Raw genomic sequence first — 15,909 nt, forward strand, 5'->3', positions numbered from 1 at the left:
CTCCAGAGCTCCATAGCTCCATAGCACCAGAGCTCCATAGCTCCATAGCACCAGAGCTCCATACTTCCAGAGCTCCATAGCTCCATAGCTCCATAGCACCAGAGCTCCATAGCTCCATAGCACCAGAGCTCCATAGCTCCATAGCTCCATAGCTCCATACTTCCATAGCTCCAGAGCTCCAGCCTGGCTGGTGGCTCCATAGCTCCATACTTGCAGCCACGGAGCTGGCGAAAATTGCACTAAGTGCGAAAGCCCATTCATTTACAAGGGCGTGTCCACAAGGCGGCGACATTTCCCCGTTACCGGTGGCTGCGCGGCGGGTGAGTGACAGAGCTTATCCGAGCGGCTGGAACTCTGCGCCGGCGTGGTCGAGCGTGAGGCCTCGGCCCTTTGGCTGCCTGGTACCTAAAACACTTCCATTGATCCAGCCTCGGAGGGTGCTGGCTGGTGGCTCCATACCTCCATAGCTCCATACCTCCAGAGCTCCAGAGCTCCATAGCACCAGAGCTCCATAGCTCCATAGCACCAGAGCTCCATAGCTCCATAGCACCAGAGCTCCATAGCTCCATAGCACCAGAGCTCCATAGCTCCATAGCACCAGAGCTCCATAGCTCCATAGCACCATAGCTCCATAGCACCAGAGCTCCATAGCTCCAGAGCTCCATAGCTCCATAGCTCCATACTTCCATAGCTCCAGAGCTCCATGGCTCCATACTTCCATAGCTCCAGCCTGGCTGGCTGGTGGCTCCATAGCTCCATACATCCATAGCTCCATAGCTCCCTACTTCCATAGCTCCATAGCTCCAGAGCTCCAGAGCTCCATAGCTCCATAGCTCCATAGCTCCATACTTCCATACTTCCATACTTCCATACTTCCATAGCTCCATAGCTCCGTACTTCCATAGCTCCATAGCTCCATAGCTCCATACTTCCATACTTCCATAGCTCCATAGCTCCATAGCTCCAAACTTCCATAGCTCCATAGCTCCATAGCTCCATAGCCCCAGAGCTCCATAGCTCCATAGCTCCATAGCTCCATAGCTCCATAGCTCCAGAGCTCCATACTTCCATAGCTCCAGAGCTCCAGCCTGGCTGGTGGCTCCATAGCTCCATACTTGCAGCCACGGAGCTGGCGAAAATTGCACTAAGTGCGAAAGCCCATTCATTTACAAGGGCGTGTCCACAAGGCGGCGACATTTCCCCGTTACCGGTGGCTGCTTAGCGGGAGAGTGGCAGAGCTTATCCGAGCGGCTGGAACTCTGCGCCGGCGTGGTCGAGCGGCTGGCCTCGGTAGTTGAGGTACCAGGGGCGGGCTGGGGAGCTCCAGGCGGGGCTTGTGAGAGAGTGAAGCCGAGCGGCTGGAACTCTGGGCCGGCCTGGTCGAGCGGCTGGCCTCGGTAGTTGAGGTACCAGGGGCGGGCTGGGGAGCTCCAGGCGGGGCTTGTGAGAGAGTGTAGCCGAGCGGCTGGAACTCTGGGCCGGCGTGGTTGAGCAGCATGCCCGCGGAGGTGTCTCTTCCATAGGCACGGAGGGTGCTGGAGCTCCACACTTCCCTAGGCACGGAGGGTGCTGGAGCTCCACACTTCCATAGGCAGGGAGGGTGCTGGAGCTCCACACTTCCATAGGCAGGGAGGGTGCTGGAGCTCCACACTTCCATAGGCAGGGAGGGTGCTGGAGCTCCACACTTCCATAGGCAGGGAGGGTGCTGGAGCTCCACACTTCCATAGGCACGGAGGGTGCTGGAGCTCCACACTTCCATAGGCAGGGAGGGTGCTGGAGCTCCACACTTCCATAGGCAGGGAGGGTGCTGGAGCTCCACACTTCCATAGGCAGGGAGGGTGCTGGAGCTCCACACTTCCATAGGCACGGAGGGTGCTGGAGCTCCACACTTCCATAGGCAGGGAGGGTGCTGGAGCTCCACACTTCCATAGGCAGGGAGGGTGCTGGAGCTCCACACTTCCATAGGCAGGGAGGGTGCTGGAGCTCCACACTTCCATAGGCACGGAGGGTGCTGGAGCTCCACACTTCCATAGGCACGGAGGGTGCTGGAGCTCCACACTTCCATAGGCAGGGAGGGTGCTGGAGCTCCACACTTCCATAGGCAGGGAGGGTGCTGGAGCTCCACACTTCCATAGGCAGGGAGGGTGCTGGAGCTCCACACTTCCATAGGCAGGGAGGGTGCTGGAGCTCCACACTTCCATAGGCAGGGAGGGTGCTGGCACATCCACACTTCCAGCCACGGAGCATGCTGGCACTTCCACCTTGCTTGCTAAGTCGGCGTGATCTTGCCCAAAAAGTCCCTCCTCACCTCCAGCTGGAAGTGGAAAAAAATCCTCCACCTGCTTGGCCGAGGTTCTGGAAGCCAGCAGCTCGCAGAATGTTGCCAAAGTTTCACTGGAAGGAAAAGAAAAGAGAAGACCGAGTGCGCATTTCACCTACCGCCGAATGTCCACAAGAGGGAAGTGTCACTCCGTCGCAGAATCTGCGCCGACGCACTCGGCACCCTTCGAATTTATGGTGCCGGTGCGGGTGTTCTGGGTGCAAAAAGGCCGCCCAAGTGGTAGAAAAAAATCAGACTTCGTCTCTTAGGTCGAAATTAATGCCAAGTTTTGAAATGCGCTGGCAGGGGTGGACCAGGGCCCGTTAGAAGTGCTTAGCCGAGGTCCTGGAAGCCTAACCCGGCGTGATCTTGTGCAAAAAGCCGCTGCTGAGCTCCAGCTGGAAGTGTAAAAAGAACCGGGCTGGATCAAAAAAAGAACCGGGCGGCCCGTTAAAATTGCTTAGCCGAGGTCCTGGAACCCTAACCCGGCGTGATCTTGTGCAAAAAGTCGCTGCTGAGTTCCAGCTGGAAGTGTAAAAAGAACCGGGCTGGTTCAAAAAAAGAACCGGGCGACCCGGTAAAATTGCTTAGCCGAGGTCCTGGAAGCCTAACCCGGCGTGATCTTGTGCAAAAAGCCGCTGCTGAGCTCCAGCTGGAAGTGTAAAAAGAACCGGGCTGGTTCAAAAAAAGAACCGGGCGGCCCGGTAAAATTGCTTAGCCGGGGCTCTGGAAGCCTAACCCGGCGTGATCTTGTGCAAAAAGCCGCTGCTGAGCTCCAGCTGGAAGTGTAAAAAGAACCGGGCTGGATAAAAAAAAGAACCGGGCGACCCGTTAGAAGTGCTTAGCCGAGGTCCTGGAAGCCTAACCCGGCGTGATCTTGTGCAAAAAGCCGCTGCTGAGCTCCAGCTGGAAGTGTAAAAAGAACCGGGCTGGATAAAAAAAAGAACCGGGCGGGCCGGTAAAATTGCTTAGCCGAGGTCCTGGAAGCCGAACCCGGCGTGATCTTGTGCAAAAAGCCGCTCCCGAGCTCCAGCTGGAAGTGTAAAAAGAACCGGGCTGGATAAAAAAAAGAACCGGGCGGGCCGGTAAAATTGCTTAGCCGAGGTCCTGGAAGCCTAACCCGGCGTGATCTTGTGCAAAAAGCCGCTGCTGAGCTCCAGCTGGAAGTGTAAAAAGAACCGGGCTGGTTCAAAAAAAGAACCGGGCGACCCGTTAGAAGTGCTTAGCCGAGGTCCTGGAAGCCTAACCCGGCGTGATCTTGTGCAAAAAGCCGCTGCTGAGCTCCAGCTGGAAGTTTAAAAAGAACCGGGCTGGATAAAAAAAAGAACCGGGCGACCCGTTAAAATTGCTTAGCCGAGGTCCTGGAAGCCTAACACGGCGTGATCTTGTGCAAAAAGCCGCTCCCGAGCTCCAGCTGGAAGTGTAAAAAGAACCGGGCTGGATAAAAAAAAGAACCGGGCTGGATCAAAAAAGAACCGGGCGACCCGTTAAAATTGCTTAGCCGAGGTCCTGGAAGCCTAACACGGCGTGATCTTGTGCAAAAAGCCGCTCCCGAGCTCCAGCTGGAAGTGTAAAAAGAACCGGGCTGGATAAAAAAAAGAACCGGGCTGGATCAAAAAAGAACCGGGCGACCCGTTAAAATTGCTTAGCCGAGGTCCTGGAAGCCTAACACGGCGTGATCTTGTGCAAAAAGCCGCTCCCGAGCTCCAGCTGGAAGTGTAAAAAGAACCGGGCTGGATCAAAAAAGAACCGGGCTGGTTCAAAAAAGAACCGGGCGACCCGTTAAAATTGCTTAGCCGAGGTCCTGGAAGCCTAACCCGGCGTGATCTTGTGCAAAAAGCCGCTCCCAAGCTCCAGCTGGAAGTGTAAAAAGAGCTCCATACCTCCAGAGCTCCATAGCTCCAGCCTGGGTGGCTGGTGGCTCCATAGCTCCATACTTCCATAGCTCTAAGTCAGAGAGTTGGCGAAAATTGCACTAAGTGCGAAAGCCCATTTATTTACAACGGCGTGTCCACAAGGCGGGGACATTTCCCCGTTACCGGTGGCTGCGCGGCGGGAGAGTGGCAGAGCTCATCCGAGCGGCTGGAACTCTGCGCCGGCGTGGTCGAGCGGCTGGCCTCGGTAGTTGAGGTACCAGGGGTGGGCCGGGGAGCTCCAGGCGGGTCTTGTGAGAGAGTGAAGCCGAGCGGCTGGAACTCTGGGCCGGCGTGGATGAGCCACGGAGGGTGCTGGCTGGTGGCTCCATAGCTCCATACCTCCAGAGCTCCAGGGCTCCATAGCTCCATACCTCCAGAGCTCCATACCTCCAGAGCTCCATAGCTCCATAGCACCAGAGCTCCATAGCTCCATAGCACCAGAGCTCCATACTTCCAGAGCTCCATAGCTCCATAGCTCCATAGCACCAGAGCTCCATAGCTCCATAGCACCAGAGCTCCATAGCTCCATAGCTCCATAGCTCCATACTTCCATAGCTCCAGAGCTCCAGCCTGGCTGGTGGCTCCATAGCTCCATACTTGCAGCCACGGAGCTGGCGAAAATTGCACTAAGTGCGAAAGCCCATTCATTTACAAGGGCGTGTCCACAAGGCGGCGACATTTCCCCGTTACCGGTGGCTGCGCGGCGGGTGAGTGACAGAGCTTATCCGAGCGGCTGGAACTCTGCGCCGGCGTGGTCGAGCGTGAGGCCTCGGCCCTTTGGCTGCCTGGTACCTAAAACACTTCCATTGATCCAGCCTCGGAGGGTGCTGGCTGGTGGCTCCATACCTCCATAGCTCCATACCTCCAGAGCTCCAGAGCTCCATAGCACCAGAGCTCCATAGCTCCATAGCACCAGAGCTCCATAGCTCCATAGCACCAGAGCTCCATAGCTCCATAGCACCAGAGCTCCATAGCTCCATAGCACCAGAGCTCCATAGCTCCATAGCACCATAGCTCCATAGCACCAGAGCTCCATAGCTCCAGAGCTCCATAGCTCACTAGCTCCATACTTCCATAGCTCCAGAGCTCCATGGCTCCATACTTCCATAGCTCCAGCCTGGCTGGCTGGTGGCTCCATAGCTCCATACATCCATAGCTCCATAGCTCCCTACTTCCATAGCTCCATAGCTCCAGAGCTCCAGAGCTCCATAGCTCCATAGCTCCATAGCTCCATACTTCCATACTTCCATACTTCCATACTTCCATAGCTCCATAGCTCCGTACTTCCATAGCTCCATAGCTCCATAGCTCCATACTTCCATACTTCCATAGCTCCATAGCTCCATAGCTCCAAACTTCCATAGCTCCATAGCTCCATAGCTCCATAGCCCCAGAGCTCCATAGCTCCATAGCTCCATAGCTCCATAGCTCCATAGCTCCAGAGCTCCATACTTCCATAGCTCCAGAGCTCCAGCCTGGCTGGTGGCTCCATAGCTCCATACTTGCAGCCACGGAGCTGGCGAAAATTGCACTAAGTGCGAAAGCCCATTCATTTACAAGGGCGTGTCCACAAGGCGGCGACATTTCCCCGTTACCGGTGGCTGCTTAGCGGGAGAGTGGCAGAGCTTATCCGAGCGGCTGGAACTCTGCGCCGGCGTGGTCGAGCGGCTGGCCTCGGTAGTTGAGGTACCAGGGGCGGGCTGGGGAGCTCCAGGCGGGGCTTGTGAGAGAGTGAAGCCGAGCGGCTGGAACTCTGGGCCGGCCTGGTCGAGCGGCTGGCCTCGGTAGTTGAGGTACCAGGGGCGGGCTGGGGAGCTCCAGGCGGGGCTTGTGAGAGAGTGTAGCCGAGCGGCTGGAACTCTGGGCCGGCGTGGTTGAGCAGCATGCCCGCGGAGGTGTCTCTTCCATAGGCACGGAGGGTGCTGGAGCTCCACACTTCCCTAGGCACGGAGGGTGCTGGAGCTCCACACTTCCATAGGCAGGGAGGGTGCTGGAGCTCCACACTTCCATAGGCAGGGAGGGTGCTGGAGCTCCACACTTCCATAGGCAGGGAGGGTGCTGGAGCTCCACACTTCCATAGGCAGGGAGGGTGCTGGAGCTCCACACTTCCATAGGCACGGAGGGTGCTGGAGCTCCACACTTCCATAGGCAGGGAGGGTGCTGGAGCTCCACACTTCCATAGGCAGGGAGGGTGCTGGAGCTCCACACTTCCATAGGCAGGGAGGGTGCTGGAGCTCCACACTTCCATAGGCACGGAGGGTGCTGGAGCTCCACACTTCCATAGGCAGGGAGGGTGCTGGAGCTCCACACTTCCATAGGCAGGGAGGGTGCTGGAGCTCCACACTTCCATAGGCAGGGAGGGTGCTGGAGCTCCACACTTCCATAGGCACGGAGGGTGCTGGAGCTCCACACTTCCATAGGCACGGAGGGTGCTGGAGCTCCACACTTCCATAGGCAGGGAGGGTGCTGGAGCTCCACACTTCCATAGGCAGGGAGGGTGCTGGAGCTCCACACTTCCATAGGCAGGGAGGGTGCTGGAGCTCCACACTTCCATAGGCAGGGAGGGTGCTGGAGCTCCACACTTCCATAGGCAGGGAGGGTGCTGGCACATCCACACTTCCAGCCACGGAGCATGCTGGCACTTCCACCTTGCTTGCTAAGTCGGCGTGATCTTGCCCAAAAAGTCCCTCCTCACCTCCAGCTGGAAGTGGAAAAAAATCCTCCACCTGCTTGGCCGAGGTTCTGGAAGCCAGCAGCTCGCAGAATGTTGCCAAAGTTTCACTGGAAGGAAAAGAAAAGAGAAGACCGAGTGCGCATTTCACCTACCGCCGAATGTCCACAAGAGGGAAGTGTCACTCCGTCGCAGAATCTGCGCCGACGCACTCGGCACCCTTCGAATTTATGGTGCCGGTGCGGGTGTTCTGGGTGCAAAAAGGCCGCCCAAGTGGTAGAAAAAAATCAGACTTCGTCTCTTAGGTCGAAATTAATGCCAAGTTTTGAAATGCGCTGGCAGGGGTGGACCAGGGCCCGTTAGAAGTGCTTAGCCGAGGTCCTGGAAGCCTAACCCGGCGTGATCTTGTGCAAAAAGCCGCTGCTGAGCTCCAGCTGGAAGTGTAAAAAGAACCGGGCTGGATCAAAAAAAGAACCGGGCGGCCCGTTAAAATTGCTTAGCCGAGGTCCTGGAACCCTAACCCGGCGTGATCTTGTGCAAAAAGTCGCTGCTGAGTTCCAGCTGGAAGTGTAAAAAGAACCGGGCTGGTTCAAAAAAAGAACCGGGCGACCCGGTAAAATTGCTTAGCCGAGGTCCTGGAAGCCTAACCCGGCGTGATCTTGTGCAAAAAGCCGCTGCTGAGCTCCAGCTGGAAGTGTAAAAAGAACCGGGCTGGTTCAAAAAAAGAACCGGGCGGCCCGGTAAAATTGCTTAGCCGGGGCTCTGGAAGCCTAACCCGGCGTGATCTTGTGCAAAAAGCCGCTGCTGAGCTCCAGCTGGAAGTGTAAAAAGAACCGGGCTGGATAAAAAAAAGAACCGGGCGACCCGTTAGAAGTGCTTAGCCGAGGTCCTGGAAGCCTAACCCGGCGTGATCTTGTGCAAAAAGCCGCTGCTGAGCTCCAGCTGGAAGTGTAAAAAGAACCGGGCTGGATAAAAAAAAGAACCGGGCGGGCCGGTAAAATTGCTTAGCCGAGGTCCTGGAAGCCGAACCCGGCGTGATCTTGTGCAAAAAGCCGCTCCCGAGCTCCAGCTGGAAGTGTAAAAAGAACCGGGCTGGATAAAAAAAAGAACCGGGCGGGCCGGTAAAATTGCTTAGCCGAGGTCCTGGAAGCCTAACCCGGCGTGATCTTGTGCAAAAAGCCGCTGCTGAGCTCCAGCTGGAAGTGTAAAAAGAACCGGGCTGGTTCAAAAAAAGAACCGGGCGACCCGTTAGAAGTGCTTAGCCGAGGTCCTGGAAGCCTAACCCGGCGTGATCTTGTGCAAAAAGCCGCTGCTGAGCTCCAGCTGGAAGTTTAAAAAGAACCGGGCTGGATAAAAAAAAGAACCGGGCGACCCGTTAAAATTGCTTAGCCGAGGTCCTGGAAGCCTAACACGGCGTGTTCTTGTGCAAAAAGCCGCTGCCGAGCTCCAGCTGGAAGTGTGAAAAGAACCGGGCTGGATAAAAAAAAGAACCGGGCTGGATCAAAAAAGAACCGGGCGACCCGTTAAAATTGCTTAGCCGAGGTCCTGGAAGCCTAACACGGCGTGATCTTGTGCAAAAAGCCGCTCCCGAGCTCCAGCTGGAAGTGTAAAAAGAACCGGGCTGGATAAAAAAAAGAACCGGGCTGGATCAAAAAAGAACCGGGCGACCCGTTAAAATTGCTTAGCCGAGGTCCTGGAAGCCTAACACGGCGTGATCTTGTGCAAAAAGCCGCTCCCGAGCTCCAGCTGGAAGTGTAAAAAGAACCGGGCTGGATAAAAAAAAGAACCGGGCTGGATCAAAAAAGAACCGGGCGACCCGTTAAAATTGCTTAGCCGAGGTCCTGGAAGCCTAACACGGCGTGATCTTGTGCAAAAAGCCGCTCCCGAGCTCCAGCTGGAAGTGTAAAAAGAACCGGGCTGGATCAAAAAAGAACCGGGCTGGTTCAAAAAAGAACCGGGCGACCCGTTAAAATTGCTTAGCCGAGGTCCTGGAAGCCTAACCCGGCGTGATCTTGTGCAAAAAGCCGCTCCCAAGCTCCAGCTGGAAGTGTAAAAAGAGCTCCATACCTCCAGAGCTCCATAGCTCCAGCCTGGGTGGCTGGTGGCTCCATAGCTCCATACTTCCATAGCTCTAAGTCAGAGAGTTGGCGAAAATTGCACTAAGTGCGAAAGCCCATTCATTTACAACGGCGTGTCCACAAGGCGGGGACATTTCCCCGTTACCGGTGGCTGCGCGGCGGGAGAGTGGCAGAGCTCATCCGAGCGGCTGGAACTCTGCGCCGGCGTGGTCGAGCGGCTGGCCTCGGTAGTTGAGGTACCAGGGGTGGGCCGGGGAGCTCCAGGCGGGTCTTGTGAGAGAGTGAAGCCGAGCGGCTGGAACTCTGGGCCGGCGTGGATGAGCCACGGAGGGTGCTGGCTGGTGGCTCCATAGCTCCATACCTCCAGAGCTCCAGGGCTCCATAGCTCCATACCTCCAGAGCTCCATACCTCCAGAGCTCCATACCTCCAGAGCTCCATAGCTCCATAGCACCAGAGCTCCATAGCTCCATAGCACCAGAGCTCCATACTTCCAGAGCTCCATAGCTCCATAGCTCCATAGCACCAGAGCTCCATAGCTCCATAGCACCAGAGCTCCATAGCTCCATAGCTCCATAGCTCCATACTTCCATAGCTCCAGAGCTCCAGCCTGGCTGGTGGCTCCATAGCTCCATACTTGCAGCCACGGAGCTGGCGAAAATTGCACTAAGTGCGAAAGCCCATTCATTTACAAGGGCGTGTCCACAAGGCGGCGACATTTCCCCGTTACCGGTGGCTGCGCGGCGGGTGAGTGACAGAGCTTATCCGAGCGGCTGGAACTCTGCGCCGGCGTGGTCGAGCGTGAGGCCTCGGCCCTTTGGCTGCCTGGTACCTAAAACACTTCCATTGATCCAGCCTCGGAGGGTGCTGGCTGGTGGCTCCATACCTCCATAGCTCCATACCTCCAGAGCTCCAGAGCTCCATAGCACCAGAGCTCCATAGCTCCATAGCACCAGAGCTCCATAGCTCCATAGCACCAGAGCTCCATAGCTCCATAGCACCAGAGCTCCATAGCTCCATAGCACCAGAGCTCCATAGCTCCATAGCACCATAGCTCCATAGCACCAGAGCTCCATAGCTCCAGAGCTCCATAGCTCCATAGCTCCATACTTCCATAGCTCCAGAGCTCCATGGCTCCATACTTCCATAGCTCCAGCCTGGCTGGCTGGTGGCTCCATAGCTCCATACATCCATAGCTCCATAGCTCCCTACTTCCATAGCTCCATAGCTCCAGAGCTCCAGAGCTCCATAGCTCCATAGCTCCATAGCTCCATACTTCCATACTTCCATACTTCCATACTTCCATAGCTCCATAGCTCCGTACTTCCATAGCTCCATAGCTCCATAGCTCCATACTTCCATACTTCCATAGCTCCATAGCTCCATAGCTCCAAACTTCCATAGCTCCATAGCTCCATAGCTCCATAGCCCCAGAGCTCCATAGCTCCATAGCTCCATAGCTCCATAGCTCCATAGCTCCAGAGCTCCATACTTCCATAGCTCCAGAGCTCCAGCCTGGCTGGTGGCTCCATAGCTCCATACTTGCAGCCACGGAGCTGGCGAAAATTGCACTAAGTGCGAAAGCCCATTCATTTACAAGGGCGTGTCCACAAGGCGGCGACATTTCCCCGTTACCGGTGGCTGCTTAGCGGGAGAGTGGCAGAGCTTATCCGAGCGGCTGGAACTCTGCGCCGGCGTGGTCGAGCGGCTGGCCTCGGTAGTTGAGGTACCAGGGGCGGGCTGGGGAGCTCCAGGCGGGGCTTGTGAGAGAGTGAAGCCGAGCGGCTGGAACTCTGGGCCGGCCTGGTCGAGCGGCTGGCCTCGGTAGTTGAGGTACCAGGGGCGGGCTGGGGAGCTCCAGGCGGGGCTTGTGAGAGAGTGTAGCCGAGCGGCTGGAACTCTGGGCCGGCGTGGTTGAGCAGCATGCCCGCGGAGGTGTCTCTTCCATAGGCACGGAGGGTGCTGGAGCTCCACACTTCCCTAGGCACGGAGGGTGCTGGAGCTCCACACTTCCATAGGCAGGGAGGGTGCTGGAGCTCCACACTTCCATAGGCAGGGAGGGTGCTGGAGCTCCACACTTCCATAGGCAGGGAGGGTGCTGGAGCTCCACACTTCCATAGGCAGGGAGGGTGCTGGAGCTCCACACTTCCATAGGCACGGAGGGTGCTGGAGCTCCACACTTCCATAGGCAGGGAGGGTGCTGGAGCTCCACACTTCCATAGGCAGGGAGGGTGCTGGAGCTCCACACTTCCATAGGCAGGGAGGGTGCTGGAGCTCCACACTTCCATAGGCACGGAGGGTGCTGGAGCTCCACACTTCCATAGGCAGGGAGGGTGCTGGAGCTCCACACTTCCATAGGCAGGGAGGGTGCTGGAGCTCCACACTTCCATAGGCAGGGAGGGTGCTGGAGCTCCACACTTCCATAGGCACGGAGGGTGCTGGAGCTCCACACTTCCATAGGCACGGAGGGTGCTGGAGCTCCACACTTCCATAGGCAGGGAGGGTGCTGGAGCTCCACACTTCCATAGGCAGGGAGGGTGCTGGAGCTCCACACTTCCATAGGCAGGGAGGGTGCTGGAGCTCCACACTTCCATAGGCAGGGAGGGTGCTGGAGCTCCACACTTCCATAGGCAGGGAGGGTGCTGGCACATCCACACTTCCAGCCACGGAGCATGCTGGCACTTCCACCTTGCTTGCTAAGTCGGCGTGATCTTGCCCAAAAAGTCCCTCCTCACCTCCAGCTGGAAGTGGAAAAAAATCCTCCACCTGCTTGGCCGAGGTTCTGGAAGCCAGCAGCTCGCAGAATGTTGCCAAAGTTTCACTGGAAGGAAAAGAAAAGAGAAGACCGAGTGCGCATTTCACCTACCGCCGAATGTCCACAAGAGGGAAGTGTCACTCCGTCGCAGAATCTGCGCCGACGCACTCGGCACCCTTCGAATTTATGGTGCCGGTGCGGGTGTTCTGGGTGCAAAAAGGCCGCCCAAGTGGTAGAAAAAAATCAGACTTCGTCTCTTAGGTCGAAATTAATGCCAAGTTTTGAAATGCGCTGGCAGGGGTGGACCAGGGCCCGTTAGAAGTGCTTAGCCGAGGTCCTGGAAGCCTAACCCGGCGTGATCTTGTGCAAAAAGCCGCTGCTGAGCTCCAGCTGGAAGTGTAAAAAGAACCGGGCTGGATCAAAAAAAGAACCGGGCGGCCCGTTAAAATTGCTTAGCCGAGGTCCTGGAACCCTAACCCGGCGTGATCTTGTGCAAAAAGTCGCTGCTGAGTTCCAGCTGGAAGTGTAAAAAGAACCGGGCTGGTTCAAAAAAAGAACCGGGCGACCCGGTAAAATTGCTTAGCCGAGGTCCTGGAAGCCTAACCCGGCGTGATCTTGTGCAAAAAGCCGCTGCTGAGCTCCAGCTGGAAGTGTAAAAAGAACCGGGCTGGTTCAAAAAAAGAACCGGGCGGCCCGGTAAAATTGCTTAGCCGGGGCTCTGGAAGCCTAACCCGGCGTGATCTTGTGCAAAAAGCCGCTGCTGAGCTCCAGCTGGAAGTGTAAAAAGAACCGGGCTGGATAAAAAAAAGAACCGGGCGACCCGTTAGAAGTGCTTAGCCGAGGTCCTGGAAGCCTAACCCGGCGTGATCTTGTGCAAAAAGCCGCTGCTGAGCTCCAGCTGGAAGTGTAAAAAGAACCGGGCTGGATAAAAAAAAGAACCGGGCGGGCCGGTAAAATTGCTTAGCCGAGGTCCTGGAAGCCGAACCCGGCGTGATCTTGTGCAAAAAGCCGCTCCCGAGCTCCAGCTGGAAGTGTAAAAAGAACCGGGCTGGATAAAAAAAAGAACCGGGCGGGCCGGTAAAATTGCTTAGCCGAGGTCCTGGAAGCCTAACCCGGCGTGATCTTGTGCAAAAAGCCGCTGCTGAGCTCCAGCTGGAAGTGTAAAAAGAACCGGGCTGGTTCAAAAAAAGAACCGGGCGACCCGTTAGAAGTGCTTAGCCGAGGTCCTGGAAGCCTAACCCGGCGTGATCTTGTGCAAAAAGCCGCTGCTGAGCTCCAGCTGGAAGTTTAAAAAGAACCGGGCTGGATAAAAAAAAGAACCGGGCGACCCGTTAAAATTGCTTAGCCGAGGTCCTGGAAGCCTAACACGGCGTGTTCTTGTGCAAAAAGCCGCTGCCGAGCTCCAGCTGGAAGTGTGAAAAGAACCGGGCTGGATAAAAAAAAGAACCGGGCTGGATCAAAAAAGAACCGGGCGACCCGTTAAAATTGCTTAGCCGAGGTCCTGGAAGCCTAACACGGCGTGATCTTGTGCAAAAAGCCGCTCCCGAGCTCCAGCTGGAAGTGTAAAAAGAACCGGGCTGGATAAAAAAAAGAACCGGGCTGGATCAAAAAAGAACCGGGCGACCCGTTAAAATTGCTTAGCCGAGGTCCTGGAAGCCTAACACGGCGTGATCTTGTGCAAAAAGCCGCTCCCGAGTCCAGCTGGAAGTGTAAAAAGAACCGGGCTGGATAAAAAAAAGAACCGGGCTGGATCAAAAAAGAACCGGGCGACCCGTTAAAATTGCTTAGCCGAGGTCCTGGAAGCCTAACACGGCGTGATCTTGTGCAAAAAGCCGCTCCCGAGCTCCAGCTGGAAGTGTAAAAAGAACCGGGCTGGATCAAAAAAGAACCGGGCTGGTTCAAAAAAGAACCGGGCGACCCGTTAAAATTGCTTAGCCGAGGTCCTGGAAGCCTAACCCGGCGTGATCTTGTGCAAAAAGCCGCTCCCAAGCTCCAGCTGGAAGTGTAAAAAGAGCTCCATACCTCCAGAGCTCCATAGCTCCAGCCTGGGTGGCTGGTGGCTCCATAGCTCCATACTTCCATAGCTCTAAGTCAGAGAGTTGGCGAAAATTGCACTAAGTGCGAAAGCCCATTCATTTACAACGGCGTGTCCACAAGGCGGGGACATTTCCCCGTTACCGGTGGCTGCGCGGCGGGAGAGTGGCAGAGCTCATCCGAGCGGCTGGAACTCTGCGCCGGCGTGGTCGAGCGGCTGGCCTCGGTAGTTGAGGTACCAGGGGTGGGCCGGGGAGCTCCAGGCGGGTCTTGTGAGAGAGTGAAGCCGAGCGGCTGGAACTCTGGGCCGGCGTGGATGAGCCACGGAGGGTGCTGGCTGGTGGCTCCATAGCTCCATACCTCCAGAGCTCCAGGGCTCCATAGCTCCATACCTCCAGAGCTCCATACCTCCAGAGCTCCATAGCTCCATAGCACCAGAGCTCCATAGCTCCATAGCACCAGAGCTCCATACTTCCAGAGCTCCATAGCTCCATAGCTCCATAGCACCAGAGCTCCATAGCTCCATAGCACCAGAGCTCCATAGCTCCATAGCTCCATAGCTCCATACTTCCATAGCTCCAGAGCTCCAGCCTGGCTGGTGGCTCCATAGCTCCATACTTGCAGCCACGGAGCTGGCGAAAATTGCACTAAGTGCGAAAGCCCATTCATTTACAACGGCGTGTCCACAAGGCGGCGACATTTCCCCGTTACCGGTGGCTGCGCGGCGGGTGAGTGACAGAGCTTATCCGAGCGGCTGGAACTCTGCGCCGGCGTGGTCGAGCGTGAGGCCTCGGCCCTTTGGCTGCCTGGTACCTAAAACACTTCCATTGATCCAGCCTCGGAGGGTGCTGGCTGGTGGCTCCATACCTCCATAGCTCCATACCTCCAGAGCTCCAGAGCTCCATAGCACCAGAGCTCCATAGCTCCATAGCACCAGAGCTCCATAGCTCCATAGCACCAGAGCTCCATAGCTCCATAGCACCAGAGCTCCATAGCTCCATAGCACCAGAGCTCCATAGCTCCATAGCACCATAGCTCCATAGCACCAGAGCTCCATAGCTCCAGAGCTCCATAGCTCCATAGCTCCATACTTCCATAGCTCCAGAGCTCCATGGCTCCATACTTCCATAGCTCCAGCCTGGCTGGCTGGTGGCTCCATAGCTCCATACATCCATAGCTCCATAGCTCCCTACTTCCATAGCTCCATAGCTCCAGAGCTCCAGAGCTCCATAGCTCCATAGCTCCATAGCTCCATACTTCCATACTTCCATACTTCCATACTTCCATAGCTCCATAGCTCCGTACTTCCATAGCTCCATAGCTCCATAGCTCCAGTCAGAGAGTTGGCGAAAATTGCACTAAGTGCGAAAGCCCATTCATTTACAACGGCGTGTCCGCCAGGCGGCGACATTTCCCCGTTACCGGTGGCTGCGCGGCGGGTGAGTGACAGAGCTTATCCGAGCGGCTGGAACTCTGCGCCGGCGTGGTCGAGCGTGAGGCCTCGGCCCTTTGGCTGCCTGGTACCTAAAACACTTCCATTGATCCAGCCACGGAGGGTGCTGGCTGGTGGCTCCATACCTCCATAGCTCCATAGCACCAGAGCTCCATAGCTCCATAGCACCAGAGCTCCATGGCTTCAGAGCTCCATAGCACCATAGCTCCATACCTCCAGAGCTCCAGGGCTCCATAGCTCCATACCTCCAGAGCTCCATACCTCCAGAGCTCCATACCTCCAGAGCTCCATAGCACCATACTTCCATAGCTCCATAGCTCCATACCTCCAGAGCTCCATAGCTCCATAGCTCCATACCTCCAGAGCTCCATAGCTCCAGAGCTCCATAGCTCCATAGCTCCATAGCACCAGAGCTCCATAGCTCCATAGCACCAGAGCTCCATACTTCCATAGCTCCAGGGCTCCATAGCTCCAGGGCTCCATACCTCCAGAGCTCCATAGCTCCATACTTCCAGAGCTCCATAGCTCCATACTTCCATAGCTCCATACTTCCATACCTCCATAGCTCCATACTTCCATAGCACCAGAGCTCCATACTTCCATAGCACCAGAGCTCCATACCTCCAGAGCTCCAGAGCTCCAGCCTGGGTGGCTGGTGGCTCCATAGCTCCATACTTCCATAGC

Source organism: Syngnathus leptorhynchus, unplaced genomic scaffold (assembly GCF_054491065.1).
Source record: "Syngnathus leptorhynchus isolate UIUO unplaced genomic scaffold, UIUO_Slep HiC_scaffold_27, whole genome shotgun sequence".
NCBI classification, from domain to species: domain Eukaryota; kingdom Metazoa; phylum Chordata; class Actinopteri; order Syngnathiformes; family Syngnathidae; genus Syngnathus; species Syngnathus leptorhynchus.